The sequence below is a fragment of the Delphinus delphis genome, chromosome 2 (assembly GCF_949987515.2).
Source record: "Delphinus delphis chromosome 2, mDelDel1.2, whole genome shotgun sequence".
Classification (NCBI taxonomy): domain Eukaryota; kingdom Metazoa; phylum Chordata; class Mammalia; order Artiodactyla; family Delphinidae; genus Delphinus; species Delphinus delphis.
In genome coordinates this window covers 88,821,136-88,839,017 of record NC_082684.1, presented here as the reverse complement: position 1 = coordinate 88,839,017, position 17,882 = coordinate 88,821,136, and the positions used below count along the sequence as shown (strand labels likewise).

Here is a 17,882-nt window from a genome sequence, read left to right as displayed (position 1 = left end):
CTGGGCATATACCCAGAGAAAACCATAATTCAAAAAGAGTCATGTACCACAATGTTCATTGCAGCACAATTTACAATAACCAGGACATGGAAGCAACCTAAGCGTCCATCCACAGATGAATGGATAAAGAAGATGTGGTACATGTATACAATGGAATATTACTCAACCATAAAAAGAAATGAAGTTGAGTTATTTGTAGTGAGGGGGATGGACCTAGAGTCTGTCATACAGAGTGAAGTAAGTCAGAAAGAGAAAAACAAATACCATATGCTAACACATATATATGGAATCTAAAAAAAAAAAAAAAGTTTCTGAAGAACCTAGGGGCAGGATAGAAATAAAGATGCAGACGTAGAGAACGGACTTGAGGACACAGGGAGGGGGAAGGGTAAGTTGGGACAAAGTGAGAGAGTGGCATGGACATATATACACTACCAAATGTAAAACAGATAGCTAGCGGGAAGCAGCCACATAGCACAGGGAGATCAGCTCGGTGCTTTGTGTTCGCCTAGAGGGGTGGGATAGGGAGGGTGGGAGGGAGGGAGATGCAAGAGGGAAGAGATATGGGGATATATGTATATGTATAACTGTTTCACTTTGTTATAAAGCAGAAACTAACACACCATTGTAAAGCAATTATACTCCAATAAAGATGTTAAAAAATTAATTAATAAAAAAAAAACCCTGACCTGAAGAAACAACAACAACAACACAACCTGACCTGAACAGATATGTGGCTAGTTTTGGTCTTCGTTTATCACACTTAGTATGAATATTCCTATTCTGCAATAGATATACTGGCATATTTGATTATTAGGTGCTGTTCCAGACAGTACAGGAAGTGTTCCATAATATATATGTTACATTTACAAAATATGAACAATTGTGAATTCTGAAATCTATCTGTACCAAGTATTGGGGAAAGGGATTGTGAGCCTATATACCCCAGTCTTTGAGGAACAACCTCTGCCAGTAGGAAATAGGACTAAGAACACTCATTGCTTCAAGATCTTAAGCAGGATATTTTGTTTTAACTTTGGGTCATTTCACAAAGTCTAAACTTTAAACCATCAAAATGCACACCTTTTTGTCACTAAGATTTGTGTGTTACAGACATTCTTATCTCTAAACTCCTGTCACCTCTGGGGGCTCTTGGGATAGAGTGAGATTCAGGGACACAAGGATGATAAAGGCTTGAAAGTCAGGGATGGAGTGAGGGTTAAAGACATCACTTGATTTTTTTTAAGTTCAATAGTTATGTTTTATGGCCACAAATTAGATATGAATATCATTACAGCAACCAAATGGCTAAATCGAAATGTCATGAACCCCATGAGAGAAAGAAGGAGATTTTTATAGCTACTAAAGGAGAAATTGTAGCTGTTCCCAGGGCACCTAAGACCCCCGAGAGAGAAATGGCACCCAGAAATCTGGCCAATAAAACATATAAGCCCATAGGTCAGAACTGGAAAGGCACAGGCCTGCTTTGTTAACACAGCAGAGCATTGGTCCTCACGGGCTTTATTTTGTTTTGTTTAATGTGAAGAGCTTGCCACCATTAAAACTTGGAAGTTTTCACATAATACCTTGGTATCCGTCTTCTCTTGAAAACTCTAAAGACCTGGCAACATTGGGCCCATGTTCATGCACAGCAACGATCATCTTGAGCTGGGAATAAGCCATTGCACCATTTAGACAGACGTGACCTCTCCATTTCACTGAAGTACCCATACTTTCCCAGGAGGTCCACATGGTCCTGCCAGCATTTGGGAGTGAGACACATGCTTTGGCCACCCAGGACCTCTGGGGTACATGGTGTGGATTCTGAGATATACCAGGGCACATTAGGGCTACACATGACTGTGGAAAGTGTCAAGCTGGGGAAACGGTCTTTTTCTGCAGGGGGTACTGACAACCTTGCTCCAAAATATATATTTGAGCAGTAACGACTAGTAAAATAATCCAGAGAAATCCCAAAGGGAAGTGCTGAGCAGAACTAAGAAATCAGTGAAGATTTTTGCAGAAGTAAAGTAACAGGATTGGAGAGCAGTGTACTCGGGTGCTCTTAGTGATGAGAACCTTAAGGAACAACTAATATAATTATTTTCACTAATGAGCAATTTGTTGCTTTTCTCTCAGTCATATACAAACATCCCTAGTAGTAACAGAATACCTACTAAGTACAGGTGTTCTACATATGTTGCCTCATTTACTCTTTACAACATCCCTGGGAGGCAGGTATTATTATGTCAATTTTAGAAATAAAGAAACTGAGCCCTAGAGATTATAAGTAACTTACTCAAGGACACTAGCTTATCATTGTTATAACCAAGATTCAAACTTAGGTCTTTATGACTCCCAAATTAACTCACTTTTCATTATACCACTAGACCAAAAGCAAATATTTATCTTTGCTCACCAAGAAAGTAATTACTCAAATAATGGAGAAAACTTAACTGTCTCCTCTCTCCTTTTAAGAAACATTACTCTCAGGATCTGACATAAGCTAAGCTATACCTTAGTGTGAGTTTAACTCATTTTGGAGTCTTAATGGAGACCTGAAAGATTTTTCACCCACACAAAGAGAGACAAATATTCTAGGGAAGAAGGGCACTTCCTCGTGTCACTGAAGTCACAACAGCCTTTTTTAACCACATGGAAGTGTTGGAGGAGGTCATCCAGAGGATGTGGCCACTGGTTAAACCGAGAGCTGGACCCAGGCAATTGGAGGCTCCTCATCCCCTCCCCTATCTTTGTAATGTATGTTCTGCCCACGGTTCCCAGAGTGAGAGCTGTTTTCAAGGACGCAGCCTTGAGAGAACAATGTGCTGTTGAGATCACCTGGATGGTATATGTGACTGAACCCAGTAAAGGCCTCTACATAACTTTTAAGATTTGGCAGGGGTTGGGGCTTCCCTGGTGGCGCAGTGGTTGAGAGTCCGCCTGCCGATGCAGGGGACACGGGTTCGTGCCCCGGTCCGGGAAGATCCCACATGCCGCGGAGCGGCTGGACCCGTGAGCCATGGCCACTGAGCCTGCGCGTCCGGAGCCTGTGCTCTGCAATGGGAGAGGCCACAACAGTGAGAGGCCCGCGTAGCGCAAAAAAAAAAAAAGATTTGGTGGGTGAGTGCAGGGGGCATCTCAAGACAAGCCTCGTATATGAGTTCCCTTGTTTATTAAGCCTGTCACCTACCAATCTGGTGTGATCTGCCTCATTCTTCAGTCTTGTTTTCCTCCCTGTAGGGGGCCAGCTTGCAAACCAACATTAAGTCCTCACCAAACTTATAAATATGGTCTGGGAGGCATGCTCAGGGGCCACATGTTAAACCGTGATGGGTCCAGTCACAACCTCCCGAGCAGGAGACAGTTTGAAGAAAGATAAAGCATTGATTTTTCAGGCAGTGCAAAAATCTCTGGCATCCAGGTACCTATCACATGATCTCAGAAAGCTCAATTATTAATATGAGTAAATGAACATCATTTGTTGTGATTAGATTTAACTTTAATTTAAATTCTGTTACAACCGCAAGGGAGCAAAGCAGCAGTCTCGTGAAATAAACAAGTCAGTCTCAGTTTTATTTTTCATGTTTGCAAGCCAGGATTATCGGTAAATCTTACCGATAAGATTGGCAAATTACCAATTTGCCAGGTGGCAAATTACCAAGAACTGCATTAAAAATGTGTATAGTCATTTTCATTTTTGAAAGATTCAATACATTAAATGCATTAGACATCTCTTATTTATGAGCTGGAATGACAGTTTTAATTTAGTTCTTCATTTAGCCGAGCCTGACGTATTGTGACTCTAAAGGAAAACACAGGAAATATCTAAAAATGACATCTTTCAGAGCCTGCAGTGACCATAGGTGCAAATCAAAACCTGGTTATTTTCACTTCCCTTCAAGGCCTGTCAAGACACAATCTTCATTCGTGACCTTGTGTTGTCTGTCCTCAGGAATTCTGATTGGCTGACAGAGCAGCCCTCATCTGCTAGTTTCACAATGTAAATCAGGCTGCTTAGTAGGAGCTGTGAACATGCTCCCAATTAATTAGGCATGCAGAGTTAAGTCACTAGATCAGATCTACGGACCACTTCAGGGAAATGCCAAAGAATTTTAAATGCCTGCTCTTGCCTTTTCCCACACTAGAGAAGGCTTGTTATTTGGGTTTCCCAAAGATGTGCAAAGCCTCATGGATATGGAAAGAAAGAGGCAAGAAACAGATGCAAGAATTGAGATTTGGAAGCCAAGGAATAATATGTTAATAATTAAGATGCACTGCAGTCACTAACAAAAGTCGGAAAATGAAGGAATCATTTTTGGAAATGTAGGCTCCCTAATCCCAAAGCCCCATAAACCCACACACATCAGCCTGGTGCCCTGTGACAGGATACCTTTGGATTCCTGGCTCAGAGGAATTGCAATTATCCGTAGCTTGGAGCATTTCAGAACTGCCATGAATCCTGAAGTGACCCCAGCCTCCGGTGATGAGGAATTACAACACCTTGGCCTCTCTCTGAGCCTCTGGAGGTAGGACAGGTCATATTACCTGTGCTCAGCCAGCTAAGAGGTGTGCCTTTTGATTGAGCACGCCAAGCATTGGCCACAGGCTATAGGTTGGAAATTACTCCAATGCTTAAACGTTTGCTGATTCCAAACCACAGATTGACTGACTGATTTACTGTTTGTAAATTTTAAACGATTTGCCTGGGGAATTTTTCTCTATGTGTTTGTGTTTCATGTGTACAATGCTTAAAGCACTAGGACTCCTGAGGAAAAAGGACCAGTGCGGATTCGGTGAATTCTGAGCCCCTAGAATTGCTTAACAAGCTAACATGGATGTGTGTTTCACGATCATCTGCAAGAACAATCTCTTTGGAGAAAGGAGGACCAATATGTTGTGTTTTCCAATATATAAGATAGAAACCAGGGAGCAAACCAATGCATTCCAGCAGAAATGGTGCACATAAGGTAACCAACTCCCCAGGCCCCCCACTCCTGTGCCTTTCCAAACCCCCAGCTGGGGCCACTCGGCCCTTCCTCAGGCCCTGGGGCATATCCTGCAGTCAAAGAAATAGAAGGAACACTGGAGCTCAGGGACTCACAACCATTGAGTCTGGGGTGCTCCTGCCTCTGACCATGGATCCCAGACCCAGTGCTGGGACTCCTTCTTGCCTTGCATCTTACAGCAAAGACCTGCCTTATCTACCAGTGTTGTCCTCAGAGCTCCCAAACCCTTGCCTTCAACTCCTCTAGTTTCCCTGGGAGCTGAAGTCAGCCTTGCTTGACCTTCTATCCTTGTTCCCCCAGAAACCAGTGTCCTAGCCTTTAAACCTACTGCCATTAATGAGGTCAGACTGGGATGCAGGCAGCCTGGATGCCTGTCATGACCTTCCTGTGCCTCCCAAGGCCACCAGCCAGGACAGCCACCAGGTGCCTCTGCTGAAACTCCCCAGGGTCTGTTTTGTCCCCTCTCCTTCTCCAGGGCTGGCCTATTCTCCCACTAGCATCCCAGGTCTGATAACTAGGCATTTAGCCTTTCCCTCTGCTCCAGCCAGCAAGCCTATTGACAGCTTTTCTGGGATTCCAGACTTCCCCAGCTGCTAATCCTGCCTCTCCCCCAGCTCTCTATTCCCCTGCTCCAATTACTCTAGGCAGGAGCTGACTTGGCTTGTGATGTGAGGTTAATTACACATTTCTAAATAAAAATGAGCTCCTCAGTTTAAAAAAAAAAAAAACTAAATTAAAAGGAAACCAGAAGGAAATAATTTTGGGTTACAACCCACAACCCCAGTTCCCAGCTCTCGTGAGCACTTTCTCCAGCAGGACTTGTCCCTTCTGGCAGGGCGGGCTTCATGGACGCACAAACCCTTGAGCAGTCCTACAGGGCCCTGGCCTCAGAAGCGCCCTGCATTGGGTTTAATGTTGTGCTGCTTCTACCTAGAAAAAAAATGTTTTTTTGGCCATGCCGCGGGACTTGTGGGATTTTAGTACAACGACCAGGATTGAACTCAGACCCTCAGCAGTGAGAGCAAGGAGTCCTAACCACTAGACCGCCAGGGAATTCCCCCTATCTAGAAATTCTTAATTTTATCTTCGAACTTGTGTTTTGTCCATGAAACCCAATGGGACAATGAATGGCACATGGATGTGAGCAGGGGGAATGTGCTCGACATGCATGTTCCCCGTAGTTCCCGCTGCCCCTCTAGCACAGAGCGTTCCCGATGCCCTAGGATTTTGGTGGACCCACGATGAGCCAGCAAGACTCAAAGTGACTACAAGGTACACGTGACAGCTACGACTGAGTATGTACGGGCACTCATAGCCCCAAGAGGCCACACTTTCTGTTCAAGTCAGAACTTGTTTCAAACACAGAAAGAAGGCGATGGTGCTGGAGGAAACACAAATGCCCAAGGAACCCTACTGCATCCTTTCTTCCTGGTGTTACTTCATTCCTGCCAGTTACTTCTAGCCACTTCCAATGAAAATGATGACGTAAAAGGAAAGGAAAAGAGCAAGGCATAATTCCCTTCCTTTCAGACCTTCCTCACTCCTCAGTGAGGCAGAGGTAGAGAGTGCTGGTAGAAGGTGAACATATCAAGAAGTGAGATTAAAACAGTTGAGTTAGGGGCTTCCCTGGTGGCGCAGTGGTTGAGAGTCTGCCTGCCGACGCAGGGGACAGAGTTTCATGCCCCGGTGCAGGAAGATCCCACATGCCGCGGAGCCCGTGAGCCATGGCCGCTGAGCCTGCGCGTCCGGAGCCTGTGCAGTTGAGTTAGTTTTGTGAAGTGTTTCCACGGTTCTGGTCAGAACAAAATACAAATGCATGTATTTTGCATGAAATACAAATTGTGTAATTCTGGTGATTCTACACGTGAGTTGAATGCTCTTCTATTTGCCTTAAAACTAGCACTGCACAATATAAAGTTGAACAGTCAAATTCATGCTGATAATCTTAAATTTCAATTTGTCTTTACTTAGAAAGACATTAAGCAGCAGATAAAAGTCGCCATGACAAGTTGTGAGAGAGACCATGGGAAAAAAGGAAAAAGCTTTCTATTTTAGTACATTTAACATCACTTTTTCCTGCTTTTTTTTTTTTTTTTTTTTTTTTTTTTTGCGGTACGCAGGCCTCTCACTGTTGTGGCCTCTCCCGTTGTGGAGCACAGGCTCCGGACGCTCAGGCTCAGCGGCCATGGCTCACGGGCCTAGCCGCTCTGCGGCATGTGGGATCTTCCCGGACTGGGGCACGAACCCGCGTCCCCTGCATCGGCAGGCAGACTCTCAACCACTGCGCCACCAGGGAAGCCCTCATTCTTCTTTGATATCTTTCATCAGAGTTTTGTAGTTTCCCTCATATAGATCTTATACACATTTTGTTAGATTTATACACAAGTATTTCATTTTGGGCTACTAACATAAGTGGTATTGTGGGTTTTTTGTTCTGTTTTGTTTTGGTATTTTAGTTCTTACCTTATTTTTTTATTCAAGTATAGTTGATTTACAATATTATGTTAGTTTCAGGTATACAGCATAGTGAGTCGGTATTTTTACAGATTATACTCCATAAAAGTTATTACAAGTAATGGCTATAATTCCCCATGTTATAAAATATATCCTTGTTGCTTCTTTATTTTATACATAGTAGTTTGTATCTCTTAGTCCCATACCCCTAACTTGCCCCTCCTCCTTTCCCTCTCCCCACTGATAACCCCTAGTTTGTTTTCTATATCTGTGAGTCTGTTTCTCTTTTGCTATATACATTCATTTGTATTATTTTTTAGATTCCACATATAAGTGATATCATACAGTATTTGCCTTTCGCTGTCTCACTTATTTCACTAAGCATAATATTATTTAGGTCCATCCATGTTGCTGCAAATGGCAGAATTTCATTCTTTTTATGGTTGAGTGATCTTCCATTGTATATATTGGGCTGGCCAGAAAGTTCGTTCAGGATTTTCCATAAGATGTTACAGAAAAACCCAAACAAACTTTTTGACCAACCCAATATATACAATATCTTCTTTATCCATTCATCTGTTGATAGACACTTGGGTTGCTTCCATTCTTAGCTATTGTAAATAGTGCTACAATGAAAATTGAAGTGCATGTATCTTTTTGAATTAGTGCTTCTATTTTTTTCTGGATATATACCCAGGAGTAGAATTACTGGATCATATGGTAGTTCTATTTTTGCTTTTTTGAGGAACCTCCATACTGTTTTCCATAGTGGCTGCACCAATTTACATTCCCACCAACAGTGCCCAAGTGTTCCCTTTTCTCCACATCCTCTCCAACATTTGTTATTTGTAGACTTTTTGGTGGTAGCCATTTTGACAGGTGTGAGGTGATACCTCACTGTTCTTTTGACTAGCATTTGTCTAATAATTAGCAAAATTGAGCATCTTTTCATGTGCCTGTTAGCCATCTGTATGTCTTCTTCAGAGGAAGGAAATAATGAAGATCAGAGGAAATCAATAAAATAGAGATTTTTTTAAAAAAGAAAAGATCAATGAAACCTAGAGCAGTTTTTTGAAAAGATAAACAAAATTAACGAATCTTTAGCTAATCATACCAAGAAGAAGAGGGAGGACCCAAATAAAAAAAATAAGAAATGAAAGAGGAGAAATAACAACTGATACCACAGAGATACAAAAAATTATAAGAGAATACTATGAACAGTTGGCAGATAAGCCAACAAATTGGACAACCTAGAAGTATGAGCAGATTTCTAGAAATATACAACCTGCCAAGACTGAATCAAGAAGAAACAGACAATTTGAACAGGCCAATCATTAGCAGTGAAATTGAATTCATAATTTTAAAAAATCCCAGCAAACAGAAGTCCTGGACTGGATGGCTTCACAGGAGACTTCTACCAAACATATAAAGAAGAACTAATACCTACCCTTCTCAAACTATTCCCAAAAAAACTGAAAAGGAGGGAACACTCCCAATTTCATTCTATGAGGCCACCATTACCCAGATACCAAAACCAGACAAGGATAATACAAAAAAAGAAAATTACAGGCCCAAATCTTTGATCACTATAGATACAAAAATCCTCAGCAAAATGCTAGCAAATTGAGGGAAGAGATATGGGGACATATGTATATGTATAACTGATTCACTTTGTTATAAAGCAGAAACTAACACACCATTGTAAAGCAATTATACTCCAATAAAGATGTTAAAAAAAAATGCTAGCAAACCAAATCCAACAATATATAAAAAGGATTATAGACCATTATCAAGTTGGATTTATTCCAGGGACATAAGAATGGTTCAACATATGCAAATCAATCAACGTGATATACCACATTAACAAAAGCAAGGATAAAAATCACATGATCATCTCAGTACATGCAGAAAAAAGCATTTGACAAAGTTCAACATCCATTCATGATAAAAACTATCATGAAAGTAGGTATAGAAGAAACATATCTCAGCATAATAAAGGCCATTTATGTCAAACCCATAGCTAATATCATACTCAACAGTGAAAAGCTGAAAGTCTTTCCTCTAAATTCAGGAACAAGACAAGGATGTCCACTCTCACCACTTCTATTCAACATAGGATTGGAAGTCCTAACCATAGAAATCAAACAAGGAAAAGAATAAAAGGCATCCACATTGGAAGGGAAGAGGTAAAACTGTTTCTGTTTGCAGATGACATGATACTTTATATAGAAAATCCTAAAGTCTCCACCCAAAACTATTAGAACTAATAAATAAATTCAGCAAAGTTGTGGGGTACAATATTAATATATAGAAATCTATTACATTTTTATACACTAATAATGAACTATCAGAAAGAGAAGGTAAAAATGAAACCCGATTTAAAATCACATCAAAAAGAATAAAATACCTAGGAATTAATTTAATCAAGAAGGTGCAGGCTTCCCTGGTGGCGCAGTGGTTGAGAATCTGCCTGCCAATGCAGGGGACATGGGTTTGAGCCCTGGTCTGGGAGGATCCCACATGCCACGGAGCAACTAGGCCCGTGAGCCACAACTACTGAGCCTGCACGTCTGGAGCCAGTGCTCCGCAACAAGAGAGGCCGCGAGAGTGAGAGGCCCACGCACTGCGATGAAGAGTGGCCCCCGCTTACCACAACTAGAGAAAGCCCTCGCACAGAAACGAAGACCCAACACAGCAAAAATTAATTAATTAATTAATAAACTCCTACCCCCACCATCTTCTTAAAAAAAAAAAAAAGGTGAAAGACCTATACCCTGAAAACTATAAAAACGTTGATGAAGGAAATTGAAGCTACAAAGATGTGGAAGGATATCCAGTGTTCTTGGGTTGGAAGAATTAATATTGTTAAAATGGCCATAATACCCAAAGCAATCTACAGGTTTAATGCAATCCCTACCAAAATACCCATGACATTTTTCATAGAACTAGAGCACATAATCCTAAAGTTCATATGAGCCACAAAGACCCTGAATTGCCATAGCAATCTTGAGAAAAAAGAACAAAGCCAGAGGTATCACACTTCCAGACTTCAGACTATATAACAAAGCTACAGTAATCAAAACATTATGGTACTGGCACAAAAGTTGACACATAGACCAATAGAATAGAACAGAGAACCCATAAATAAACCCACACACCTATCATCAATTTATCTATGACAAAGGAGACAGAAGTATACACATGCAGATAAGACAGGTTCTTCAATAAGTGGTGCTGAGAAAACTGGACAGCTACATGTGAAAGAATGAGATTTGAACATTTCCTCACACCATATACAAAAATAAACTCAAATGGATTGAAGACCTAAATATAAGATGTGAAACCATAAAACTCCTAGAAGAGAACATAGGCAGAACACTCTTTAACATAAATAGTAGCAATATTTTTTTGGATCTGACTCCTAAGGCAAAAGAAATAAAAGCAAAAATAAACAAATGGGACCTAATTAAACTTAAAAGCTTTAGCACAGTAAAAGAAACCATTAACAAAATTAAAAGACAACCTACTGAATGGAAGAAGATATTTGCAAATAAGATGACAAACAAGGGGTTAATATCCAAAATATATAAGCAGCTCATACAACTCAATAGCAAACAAACAAAAAAACAAGCCAATCAAAAAATGGGCAGAAGACCTGAACAGACATTTTCCCAATGATATTGTGTTTTTAATTTCAAATTCCACTTGTTCATTGCTAGGTAAGCAATTGACTTTTGTACATTGATCTTATATCCTACAACCTTGCTAGAATCACTTATTAATTCCAGGAGTTTTTTGCCAATTATTTCAGAATTTTTTCAATTCTCTCTATATGGACAATCATATCATCTATGAACAAAGACAGTTTTATTTCCTTTGTCACAATAAATCAGTATATCCTTTATTTCCTTTCCTTGTCTTACTGCATAAGCTAGGACTTCCAGTACAATGTTGAAAAGGAGTGGTGAGTGGGGACATCCTGCCTTGTTCCTGATTCAGAAGGAAAGCTTTGAGTTTCTCACGATTAAGTATGATTTGTTTTGTAGATATTCACTCTCAAGCTGAAAAAATTCCCCTCTATTCCTTGTTTACTGACAGTTTTTATCATAAATAGACCATTTTTTATGTCACATTTTTTCCAAATGCTTTTTCTGTACCTACTGATATGGCCATGTGATTTTTTTTCTTTACCTGTTGATGTGATGGATCTCACGAATTGATTTTTGAATATTGAACCAGGCTTTCATACCTGAAATAAATCCCACTTGTTTGTAATGTGTAATTTTTTTACACGTTGTTTAATTTAATTTGCTAACATTTTGTTGAGGATTTTTGCTTCCACATTCATGAGATATTGGTCAGCAGTTTTCTTTTTTATTTTTTAAATTTATTTATTTATTTGTTTTTGGCTGCATTGGGTCTTTGTTGCTGCAGGCGGGCTTTCTCTAGTCGCAGTCTTCAATGCGGTGTGTGGGCTTCTCATTGTGGTGGCTTCTCTTGTTTTGGAGCATGGCCTTTAGGCACGCTGGCTTCAGTAGTTGTGGCTCGCAGGCTCCAGAGCGCAGGCTCAGTAGTTGTGGTGCATGGGCTTAGTTGCTCCGTGGCATGTGGGATCTTCCCGGACCAGGGCTTGAACCCAGGTCCCCTGCATTGGCAGGCAGATTTTTAAGCACTGTGCCACCAGGGAAGCCCAGTTTTCTTTTCTTGTAATGCCTTCATCTGGTTTTAGTATCAGGATAATGTTGGCCTCAGAATAACTTGGGAGGTGCTTCTCTGCTTCTGTCTTTTAAAAGAGATTGTCAAGAATTGGTATAATTTCTTCCTTCAGTGTTTGGTAGAATTCACCAGTGAACACATCTGGGCCTGATGCTTTCTGTTTGGGAAGGTTATTAATGATTTATTCAATTTATTTAATAGCCACAGGCCTATTCAGATTGTTTATTTTTTCTTGTATGAGTTTTGGCAGATTGTGTCTTTCAAGGAATTAACCCATTTCATCTAGGCTATCAAGTTTGGGGGCATAAAGTTGTTCATAATATTCCTTTATTATCCTCTTAATTTCCATGAGATGTAGTGATGCCCCCTCTTTCATTTCTGGTATTAGTAATTTGTGACCTCTCTCCTTTTTTCTTGGTTAGCCTAGCTAGAGGTTCATCAATTTTATTGATCTTATCAAAGAACCAGTTTTTGGTTTTATTGATTTTCTCTATTGATTTCCTATTTTCAATTTCAATGATTTCTGCTCTAATTCTTATTATCTCTTTTCTTCTTCTTACTTTGGATTTAATTTATTATTCTTTTTCTAGTTTCCTAAGATGTTAACTTAGATGATTGCTTTTAGATCTTTCTTATTTTCTAATACATGCATTCAATGCTATCCATTTCCTTCTACATACTGCTTTCAAAGAATGCCTCAAATTTGATAAATTGTATTTTCATTTAGTACAAAATATTTTTTAATTTCTCTTGAGATTTCTTCTTTGACCCATGTATTATTTAGAAGAGTGTTTGTTGTCTAAGCTTCAAGTAATTGAGGATTTTCCAGCTATCTTTTTGCTACTGTGTCTGAATGTGTCTAATGCCATTGTGTCTGAAAGCAGACATTGTATGATTTCTACTCTTTTAAATTCATTAAGGTGTGTTTAATGGCCCAGAAGGTGGTCTACTTTGTTGAATGTTCCAGCTTGAGAGAAATGTGTATTCTGCTGTTATTGGGTGAAGTATTCTCAGATGTCAAGTATATTCTGTTGATTGATGGTGTATTGAGGTCAGCTATATCCTCGCAGATTTCTGCCTGCTGGACCTGTCCATTTCTGATAGAGGACTGTTGAAGTCTCCAGCTTTAACAGTGGATTCATCTGTTTCTCCTTGCAGTTCTATCAGGTTCTGCCTCACATATTTTAACTCTCTGTTGTTAGGTACATACACTTTAAGGATTGTTCAGTCTTCTTGGAGAACTGACCCCTTTATCATTATGTAATGCCCCTCTTTATTGCTTATAACTTTCCTTGCCCTGAAGTCTGCTCTGTCATGGATCCACGTTTTTTAAAAAAAAAAGTATCATGGACTGAGAAGCAAGACCCAGTCTTGTCATTGTCACTTGAGTAGTGACTTGCTGAGCGCCCAATCATGGAGAGTGACCAGGACTTGCACGCATACACACACACAAAAAACGCAACACAAAGAGTCAGCTTCAGTTTGTAAACCATAGCTTGTTATACATGATAAATACACATGGACAGATCTGAGGCTATTAACCAACCCAGTCCATTCTTATCTGGGTGGCTAGAGCAAGATTTTGTGTTCCTTCAACCCTTTCTCGTCTTACTTTATGAAACATAAAGGCAACGCCTCATGACACAGTCCCTTAGCTCCTGCTAAGGATACAGGTTTACCTGGAGTGGATATGTTCTCTGTCTGGGCACCAAGAATTCTGGATGTTTGACTGTTCCTAGGAGACACTATATGAGTGAGCAATTATAGACTTTGGAGTCAAAACCATGTTGTATGACTTTAGACAGGCCTCCATTTTCTCATCCATAAAATGAGAGAGGAGGGAAAATTGGGGGATACAAAAATAAACTTCATAGTTTATTCTGAAGATTAAATGAGATACAGTACTGTAAAGTACCTAGTCCAGCCTGGTACTTAGTAAATGCTTATAAAATATCAGGGATGTGTCTCCCTAAAATTGCTCATTAATTACAAAAAAGGAAATAGTAACTTAATGGAAAAACCTGAGAGATGCCACCTTAACCAAGTGATCAATGTTAATATCACCGATAATGAGACAATCTGACATCAAGTGCCTCCCGATGTGATTCACTTTTATTATATTCCTGCCAAAAATGCATAAGAATCTAACTATGAAGAAACACCAGACAAATCCAAACTGAGGAACATTCTACCAAATAACTGGCCTGTACTCTTCAAAAATATCAGTATCATAAAAGACAAAGAAAGGCTGAGGGACTGTCCCAGATTAAAGGACTAAAGAGACGTGACAACTAAATGCAGTGTGTGATCCTGTGTTAAATCCTAGACCAGAGTAAACAATAGCTATAAAAGACATTATTGGACAACTGGGGAAATTTGCATATGGGATGTATATTAGATTCTATATTATCGCAGTGTTATATTTTCTGAATGTGATCACTGTACTGTGGTTATATAAAAGAATATCCTTGTTCTTAGGAAATCCATGCTATATTACTTAGAGGTAAAGGGGCATCATATCTGCAGCTCACTATCAAGTGGTTCAGAAAAAATAATTGTTTTATATAGGTGGGTAGATTGAAAGAGAGAGAAAGCCAATGTGGCAAAGTACTAAAAACTGGCAAATCTGGGTGAAGCATATATACCAGTCCTTTGTGCAATTTTCTGTTTTGTACATTGCAGCTTCTCTTTATGTTTGAAATTATTTCAAAATAAAAAGGTATTAAATGGCAGGGAAGATAACTTTTCAGCGCTAATTGGAAAAAGAAATCAAGGTACACTTCCACGCTGTCGAAAAGGAGGAGGATCCCTTAGGGAAGAGCTTTCTAACCTCAGTGTAACCTTATTCACAGACACATGGCACCTAAGCAGTCCACCCATGGCAATGCTCTGAGATTTCTGCTGGCAAAGCACTTTCCTGAGGAGCAGTGGCCCTCCAGGCATGCACACACACACACGCAAACATACACTAAGATACTCACACTCACAAATACACACACAAACACACAGAGACAAACTGAATATAACTGGCAGTTGAACCTTAAGATCTCTCTTCTCCTCAAATTCCAAATTATATGTTGCATCTCCAACTGGAAGCCTTATAATATCATCCTAACTGGTCTATCTTCAGTCTTTACCTCTTCCAATTTATTGTTTATACTATCTCCAGGGTAGCAGTAAAACATAAATGTGATCATCTCATTCACTTGCTTAAAAATCTTCAGTGCTCCCCAAATGCTGAACAAATCCCTTCTCCTTACCTTCATCAAACCATGAAACCATGTGTTTCAGCTCAAACACAAGGCAGCTGTGTGTAGGTTTCTCCTGAAAGATTGGAGGTAACTGGAGGGGCATTACATTGCATCACAGCTAACCATGTAAAATTTAATTACGTTACCATTTATTTTTCTTGAAGCGGAATAATACAACCCTTTTTCCCTTAACCAGAACTACCTCGGAGCACCCTAATTCAGAGTTCCTGTCCTTTATGCAGTGATTGTCACACAGCCGTGCATTTGAATGACCTGGGGAGCTGGAATCACACCCCAAACAAGACTTGGAATCAGAATGTTGAGGGATGGAGCCCTTCCCACATCCGCACACAAAATTAGTTCCTATAAATGCAAGGAAAACAACGTAAAGACGCATCCTCCTCCAGAGCAAATGCCCAAGGACCATGGTCATTTTGTTTATTCTTTCTTTGGCCTAACAGCACCTGGAGAACCAGAGTTCTGTGCTGTCTTTGTCAGGCATCATGCTAGACTTTAGGAGACTTATAGTAAGACCTCAACAGTAACATTAATAGTTACTCTTTCCTGAGTGGTACATATAGATTAGGCATTTTATGTTTTACCTTATTAAACAAATCATAACAATCCTTCAAGTTAGGTATTTCTATCCCCATGTTATAGATGATGAAACTGAGGTTCAGGATAAATTATGTGTTCCAGATCACGTGCTAGTACATGGTGATGTCAAAAGTTGAACTCAGATCCAGCTAACTCCCAAATCTTTGCTATTTCTACTACCCTCTACCATGATGTCCCATGTTTGTTTAGCAGATAGACTCAAAAAAGGCAAAATCTTATACACATCTTTTGTTAGGTAATTCCCAACTCTTTTGAGCAATGAACAAGTTCTATTTGCAGTTTGTATATTTCCTTTGAACTAACACCAGAAACAATCTGCACACTTGGACGCTACTATGCGTAACCCTGGCCAGCAAGCCTGAGCAACCCAGTGCATCATCCCTGTCTAAACCTGCATTTCATATGACTGAGCAAAAGAGAGAGTCTGGGATAGGATTTTTCTGAATGTCTAAGTGAATAGATCTCAAATAGCAGGGGATGGCGAGTGTCCTAAAATGCCCAGTACCATGTGGAAATTCATGAGATTTCACAGAGAACTTATACATGCTCCAAGTCTTACCTCTGAGCTGCAAAATAAGTGGGCCATGCTTGATGGTGAAAGTAAACTGTTTGGTAAAAAAAAATTATTATTCTCGATGTGCTTCGACTGCTTGTCTGTAAACATTTTATCACCTCAGAACTCAGGCAACACAAGGTCATGGCTGATGTTGTGAAGGTTGTTCACCATCAGAATCTCATGAACGCTAAATGTAAAACAGTAAAGCTGTCCAAAGATTAATTCACACTTATGGCATGGAACATCCTTGTACTAGGCAATAGCTTATGGTTCTAAAAACACTAACGTGGGGAGGAAGAATGGAACATTCCACTCCATTAAAGCCTTCCAACAACCATTCTTCAATGAAGGTGAGCAAGTGTGTCTGCATTAGTTATCTACTGCTGCGTAACAAGTTACCCCAATATTTAGCAGTTTTAAAAAACACACATTTATTATCTCACAGTTTCTGTGGGTCAGGAATCCAGAAGAGGCTGAGCTGTGTCCCCTGGCTCAGGGTCCCATAGCTGCAGTGATCTCAACATTCACCTAGAGGAGAACCACTTCCAGGCTCACTCACACGGTGTTGGCAGGATTTGGTTCCTTGAGGGCTATTGGGCTGAGGGCTTTGGTTCCCCACTGACTGTTGACTGGAGGTCTCCCTTAGTTTTTTGCTTTGTGAGCCTCTCCACTGGGCAGCTCACAGCATGGCAGCTGGCTTCCCTGAGAGTGAGCAAGCAAGAGAGCAAGAAAGGGGCAGCAAGATGGAAGCCAGTCTTTTTGTGATATGATCTCAGAAGTGACAGCCCATCACTCTTGCTCATCGATCATCATTTTATTATTTAGAAGCAAGTCACTAGGTTCAGCCCACACTCAAGCGGAGGAGTTTACTGAAGGGCTTAAATGCCAGGAATTGGGGCTCTTTGGGAGCCAACATAGAAGTTGCCTGGCCCGGTGTCATTGGACTTGATACAAAAGAAGCATTCAGGTCAGGCCTTAGGATGATCCCTTCCCTCTCTTGATGCATAGACTGTAGCTCCCACTCAGTCCTGGATGACACACAGGTATATCTAGAGGGACCTATTCCTGAGGAAGTGGGCTTTTGTTTCTGTTGGGTTGATTACACTTTGTAATAGTCCACAATAATCTCTGCTTCATCCTAATACTACAGAGAAACATACACGCGTTTGGAGCAGCAGACACACACACATGACAGCTTTTTCTCAGTTTTTGAATGTAGACAGGAACATCCCTAAAGAATGAACCTCATAAAATTGGTGAAAAAGAAAAGACCTTTTA

General features: G+C 40.3%; 1 long non-coding RNA gene across 1 annotated transcript in view; it reads right to left on the bottom strand.

The window, feature by feature from the left end:
• Nucleotides 1-17,882, bottom strand: part of LOC132419686 (uncharacterized) — a 207,119-nt gene that overhangs the window by 173,559 nt on the left and 15,678 nt on the right. The window lies entirely within an intron of this gene.